The following is a 7,205-nucleotide window of genomic DNA, read 5'->3' as shown; positions in this document are numbered from 1 at the left end:
CAATGTACTAGCTATTTGCCCGACTTGGGTTTCTAGCTTGCAATTGATTGGGAATGAGAATGAAGCAATTGGGTATTTGCCTCCAAAGTACCCAAAGCGGTTAAAACTTTCTCTTCAAATGCGGGACTCCTTGAATGTCCTTGACAATATAAAGATTGGTTTGGAAAATGAGAGTTTGAAAATTGGTTTCCATGTGATGCTTGGTAAAATGAACGATAACCTTGGGAACTTTAGCATTGCATTGGGGGTGGAACATACTTACTTTAGAAACCACTTTGGGGAGGGTTTGAGACTTCCCCTTGGCTTTTCCAAGAGAAGTTTGGATGTTTCCTCCACCCGGCATTATAGTGAGTGCCATAGGGATTATTCCCTTGATTAACAAAAGCGGCATTCACTTGTTCATGGTGTTTATTTTACACATGTCCATGAGGACAATTGGAAATAAAATGTAAAACACTAGAACAAGTCGTGTATGATTCATTGGAAGAATGATGAGTATGATTAGGGGAGGAAGACACTTGGTTCACCGAATTTTGGTTGACCAAAAATTGATCAAACTTTTAGGATAAAGACTTCACTTCGGCGACTATCATTCGAATGATCAACATGATATAAGCCAACATTCTTCCTTCCACCTATATTTCTACCATTTTTTTATGATAAAGATCAATGCATTGAATTCTCATTCATGCTCTCATATAAGCGCCATACATCATCTTCATGCCTATCAAGATAAGAACCACCCATGGAATCATTAACCATTCCTTTATAATTATCCAACAAACTTTCAAAGAAAAATTGAACTAATTGCCATTTAGGAATGTCATGGTGTGGACACTTCCTAAGCAAATCGTTCAATCGCTCCCATGCCTCATAAAACAATTCCCCATCCCCTCGTGAAAATTCATGAATTGAAGTTCTTATTGAATTGGTCTTTGATACCGGATAGTACTTTTTCAAGAACTCTTGTTGCATCTCTGCCCAAGAAGTTATCAAAAAAGGCCTCAAATTATTAAACCAGTATTTTGCTTTATCTTCAAGGGTGAAAGGGAAGAGTTTAATCAAAACCTCTTCCAGCATGTCCGTGTATTTCACGGTGGAACACACTTCAAGAAACTCATCCAAATGCTTATAAGGTTCTTCACTTGGTACCTCACGATAATTGGGAAGCATTTGAATTGTTTGTGGTTTAATCTCATAATGGTGTGCTCTAAATAGAGGTAACTAAATGCATGTTGGTGCATTATACTCATTTGGCACATAATGATCTCTTAAAGCAATAGGAGGATTCATAACCGGTGGCTCTACACGAGCACCATGATTTACTTGAATAACGGGAGGTGGGGGTGGAACAAAAAATAGCCGAGGCATTCCTAATGGAACTTGGCCTTGTTGTTGTGGAATGAAAGGTTTAGGTGTAATGACCCGGTCATTTTCCTTCCTTTCCCTTTTCTCCATTTGTTATGGTTAAATTTTTTTGTTGAAATTTCCTTTTGCGTAACTTCACTCTTCGTGCTCAAAGTTGGTTTTTGACTTCACATACTTCCATTCTTGTTGGTTTCTTTGAAATGTGTAGCTTTACTTTTAGGGAAAAGCTCGCCTGTTGTTTATTTTTCCCGCAGGGGCGTGCATGAAGAGATTCTTTAAAAATATTTTTGTTTCTTGGGGTTTTTTTTCATAAATATCTTTTGAAGATATTTTGATTTAGGGGTTTCTAAGAAAATATCTTTTGGAAGATATTTTTATTTGGGGTTACTTGCGCAGTTATACTTTTGTGTAGGGGCCTTTGTGCAATTAATGAAAGTTAATTGCTAAGTTTCTCTTTGGGGCTTAAATCCCCGTATGGGATTCATTTTCACATTTCGTCAAGTCGTATACTCTTATAATTGTCTTGCTGTCAAACCCTACAGTTTTCTGATTTTCAGCCCCGGTTAACGCTAAACTTGTTTGGGGCATATCTCTCTACTCGGAACTCAGTTTTTGACGCTGTTTCTTCCATTGCTCTTTTTTTTTTTTTTTTTCATTTTGGTTATTTTTCGTTCACAAAGTTTTGCCGTTTGAATGCGTCTGCTCAAATTCCACTTTTCCAGACCCGGCGGGGTCCTTTCGGGGCACTTTTTGAGTTTTTCTATAAATAGGGGGTCTAAAATGAAAAAATGAGATTTCTTCATCTATCTCTTCTCTCTTGGCTGAATTCCATAGCAGCCCAAGGGGCTGCCACCTTCTCTCTCCTTTTTTGAACCTCCTCCCTTTAGTGAAACGCCGTAGTGCCTTAGTGTTTAATGTTCGCCTTGGCGAGGCCTTCGATGCCAACTGATTGGAATCCCGTTTTGGCTATTTTTTGAGTTCGGGTTTGGGTGAAGTCCCTTGGGGTTTAATGATCACCTTGTTGTCCCTGACAAAACCGCGAAGATTCGTTGGATTCGGAGCGTTTTCATTTTGGTGGCTTTTGAGATTTTCATCTCAAATTGAGGTAGGGGATGTCATAGGTTTATATTTAAGTTGTATTGATTGTTTTATAAGCATATATAACTTGTGAGCATGCCTTTGTTCAAGTTTTAGAATTTAATTTAATTAATTTCTATGTTTAAGATTTAATTCATATGGTTGTGTATAGCTTAGAATTAAACTGTGGTATGCTAGTAAATTAGGCCTTGGTATATTTAGTAACATATATTAAATTGGGATTATTTGAATAGGAATTGCAACTTTTATTTAATATTTATCTTTTATGAAAGATTAATTCACATAGTTATAACAAGCATGAAATCAACTTGTAATGTGATATTAAAATAGGCCTCGGCATGTTCTTTAACTTGTGTTAAATTGAGGGTATTTGGATAAGTTTAGAAATCTAGAGATTTTAAGTTAAATGAATTAATTAAAATTTATTTAATGGTCCCATTGATTCGATTAAGTTTTAAACTTGATAATTGCAATGCCTAAGACTTGTTCACTAGTGTATGCCAATTTGGAGCCACTTGGAGATACTTTAGAATCTAGAGATTTAATTGCCGTGTTTTGATTAAATCCTATTTTGTTGATTTAATGACCTAATTTAGTTTTTGAGTTGGTTTGTGTAATGACCATACTATGTTGTTTAACATATGTAAATTAGGGATCGTTTGGATGGGATTACATTTTTGATATTGAAATGATATTGTCATAGCGTGTAACGAATCGCACACTGAAGATTTGACATTGTGGAGGTCGTTGTAGACTTGAAACTCTAGGACATGGTTTGTGTGGATTCAACCTTACTTGTGCATGAAAATTGATTCCTATACATTATTTGAGTTTGTATAAGTTTGGTCTAACTTATTGATTTTGCATAAGTTTTGAACTTTTGATTTTGGAAGGCTTGTAAGGAAAAGTAACATGTGATGGCTAGAGTTTGGCTCTAGTACGGACATAAGAGTCTCCTGAGTCATATGAAGTGCGCCTAGGTAGTACCTTGTGGTAGTAATTGCCCAGAATCACTTATACATGGCGCACTAGGTATTACCTTATGGGAGTAATAGCCCGGAATAACTTGCTTGGTGAGTAACCAAGTATTCCTAGTCCTTCCACTATTTGACTTGACTTCGCATTCAATTCCAAGTAGCTAATCATGGATTACTTGTAGCTTGTGAATTGGTGCTTGCCGTATTTGGATCACATTTAGTATACTTGGAAACGTATACTTGCTTCGTGTATTTAGATATCGTTTAATATACTTGGACGAGTGTACTTGTTTGTGTATTCGAATCTCTTTTAGTGTACTTGAATTTGTATACTTACTTCATATGTGTAGATTTCATTTAGTATACTTGTGCTATGTATACTTGTTTTATGCGCAATTCATTTAGTTTAGTATACTTGTGTTGTGTACTTAGTTTACGAGATTTTCATATTAAAGGTATACTTGTGTAAATATGCTTAGACATTGCATGACTTGTCTTAATATGATTTAGTATACTTGGAAATGTATGCTTATATGTCGTATAACATGTTTTAACATTGTTTAGTATACTTGAGCATGTATACTTGTATGTCATTGTTCATTTCAATTGCATGAGTAGCTTAGGATGATCCCTGAGTCTCACTTATGATTTAGACGTTAAGTGGCATGATCCCTTTTGAATTGTTTCATGTTAATGTAATAACTTTGTAAATAGCTAGATCTATGCATGCTCATTCCCTACAAGTAACTTGTTTACTCATCCCAAAGTTATTGGTTATTTTCAAGTACGGATGCCTTGGTTTGAGATGCATAACATCCCAAGGTCGTTTCGATTGATTGAAGTTCTTTTAAGTGTATTCATGTTCACATGCAAGTGTTAGCATGTTTGATTTTTACTTTTAAAGTTATAATGCATAGTTAGGTCAAAATGTCATTTTTTGCCTTGGACTTGTAATGTAATTTCATTTTATGTATATGATATGTGGCCAAGGGCTAAACTTTATTTGAAATCCATGTATATTGAAAAATGTTGAATTTAGCCTTTAATGGGAATAATATGAAAAATTGGGGTTTAATATGTTATTTTTGCATCGGAGTGTGCATTGTGCGTGAAATTCATTATTTGGTATTCATTTACCATAAATGAGGTGTGGCCAAGGGCCAAACATCATTTTGTTTTAGGTTTTACATTTTAGTTTCATATATTGATTTTTTGGACTAAAATAGGAAAATTCAAGTCCTTAAGGGTTCATTTCCAAATCAGGTGGTGCAAACTGTGCACGTGTACCTCTACTAGGACTCATTTAATATGCATGAAGTGTGACCAAGGGTTAAACGGTCTTTTAATTGCATTTAAGTATGGTTCTTGCATTTTTTGCCTTTGAAGGGCAATTTTTCCACATTGGGGTTTGTATAGGTCAAATTTTGCATCGGCGGTATTTTTAAGTCGTGGATCATTGTAGCACGTCCTAATAAGTAAGTTACGTCTGCATGCATGATCGTTTCTGGGAAAAACTCTTTCCTTGGTGAAATGAGCCTCCTATGGGCTCATTTTATATTTTCTTTGCGAAAACTGTGCATAAGGGCATTTTGGGGTTTTCACATGAAAAATAAAGTTTTCTTTTGGCATGGTTGACTAAAAAACATAATTTTTTTTGGGGGGGGGGGTTCTTTTTTGTGTTTTTTTTTTCAAAAAGGTCTAGAAAGTCCTCAAAATTGCGTTCAAAGTTCATATTTCTGCTTTGCTTGTCAATGGACGAGCGCTTGTCCATGGGGGATGAACGCTCATAGCTCAGGCAGTGGGCACTGCCTTGGCATACCCAATTACGAGCGCTCGTCGCCCTTGGACGAGCGCTCGTCCGTCCTGGTTGTGTGTGTGTGTGTGTGTCTTGTTCCAGCACTGCATCTCCAACTTCAAGTTGTCGTATTTCCTTCGTTTTAACTCTGAATTGGTCCGTTCTTATGTCTAAATTGACCGCGTCGAAATAAGATTTCCAATGCTATCAATTACAGTATCAGATTCCACTTGTAGCTTAGGATATTCAAGTTTTAGTAAGGTAGTGTCAGGATTTGGTTCGAACCGGGATGAGGTTTCTCTTCCTTTGACTTTAAGACTTGATATCTTTGCTATCTGGACTCTGAATCAAGTAATTCTTGAGTCCTAATTTTTCGCTGTCTTTCCAATGGTGTGCAAGGTGGTACCCACTTCAGTTTGGAATGACTATTTTACCATTGGTCTATTTCTTGGAGGGTTTTGAAACCCTAACTCCGGTCTTGCTTCCGCCGAGTCACAGGACTCCTCAGAAAGCCGTTCTTATGTATTAAGGATACTTGTTCATGTTTATCTTTTGTATTTTGGATTCGTTTCGGGTCATCACAGGACATACTGGGTTTGTAAAATCCATGGTAATCACAGGTAGTATCACAGCTCCTAGGTTCGAAAACCTTAGGACGACGGGTTTTGGGTGCATGTTATGCTTGGGTTGCCATGCTCTATGTTTTTAATTGCTTCTTGATAGCATGTTTTGGTTTGATAACAAGTTTACGTGCTTATATGGATGTATTTTTGGGAGTTACTTTAACTGCTTTAGCATATTGTATGTGTTTGTCTGTCTGTGTACATTATATATGCCTATTTGCATTAGTGTATTGTATGTGCTTGTTTGCCTTAGCATACTGTATATGCTTGTCAGCTTAGGTACATTGTATATACTTGGCTGTCGTAGCTTATTATTTTACGCTTGTCTGCTTAGCATGTTGGTTATACTTGTTTGCTTTAGCGTATTGTATGTACTTGTTATTCTTAACATGATTGTATGATGCATACATTAACATGCCTTGTGTGATTCGTTACTACTTGTGTAAGTATGTAGTCCATTGCTATATTATGTTTTACCTATTATTTTTATATCTTGTTTAGGCATTACAAGTTGTTCCAGCTTGGTTGGTTGAGATTAATGTTAGTGCATTGTCTCTTGGAGTCCACCGTACCCCTTTGGATACATTCTTGTCTTGCGGAGTTTCCTACTTGGGTAGGAGAAATTCTTTCTATAAGGACCCCATATCGAGGAACCTTCTTGTCTGTTCTGATGGTTTGGGTGTTTTGAGACATTGGTCTAACGGTTGATGCGAGTAAGGCTCATGTGAGTGTAGAATTGCAGTCTTTGTCTGGTGGAATGAGACATGGGCCAGGGAGGCACCGTTTCATTTCCTTCTTCCCTTTGTGGCTTCATGGCATGGTCGGGGAGTGTTTGGGGTGTTAGTATCATCTCGTGGTCACCTCGATGCGATGACGTTATTGGGGCCTTGTTTCTAGCATCATGGGACGATGAGTCGGATTGACTCGAGTCCTTCCTTGGGGAATTGGGAGTTTTTGTTTCCGTAAGCCTCAACGGTGAGGTTCTCGTGTCCCTTCTTCTTAAAGTAATGGTTAGGGATTTGATAGGTGTGTTGACCTAGGATTCTTCTTGTCTTGCCTTAGACAGCTCATACAAGCTAAGGTTGGGGTATGAGTGTTTCCGTGTAATTAATTGTATTGGTACAATTAATTACTCTCCCTCATCATCAGAGACTTAGGGTTGCGTTTAGGGTTCCGATAGGATCCTGTAAAGTTCCCATCGAACTCATCGGTGTCTTGAAAGGTGTTCTCTCGTTGGTGTCTTGTAATGGTTAGTATTGGCACTATTCATTACATCATTATTTGTCATGTGTGGCGTTAGGACTCTACCTTGGGTTTGAGTCAGCATGGGAAAGACTTGTAAGG

General features: G+C 37.3%; 1 pseudogene; it reads left to right on the top strand.

Moving 5' to 3' along the window:
* Nucleotides 1-820: 820 nt before the first annotated feature.
* Nucleotides 821-919, top strand: LOC132283517 (small nucleolar RNA R71; annotated as a pseudogene).
* Nucleotides 920-7,205: the final 6,286 nt, after the last annotated feature.

This window comes from Cornus florida, unplaced genomic scaffold (genome assembly GCF_030987335.1).
Source record: "Cornus florida cultivar Cherokee Brave unplaced genomic scaffold, ASM3098733v1 CherokeeBrave_3.0.0_Hap2_Chr01, whole genome shotgun sequence".
NCBI classification, from domain to species: Eukaryota; Viridiplantae; Streptophyta; class Magnoliopsida; order Cornales; family Cornaceae; genus Cornus; species Cornus florida.
Note: the sequence above shows the minus strand (reverse complement) of the source record. Positions and strands in the feature narration are given on the sequence as shown.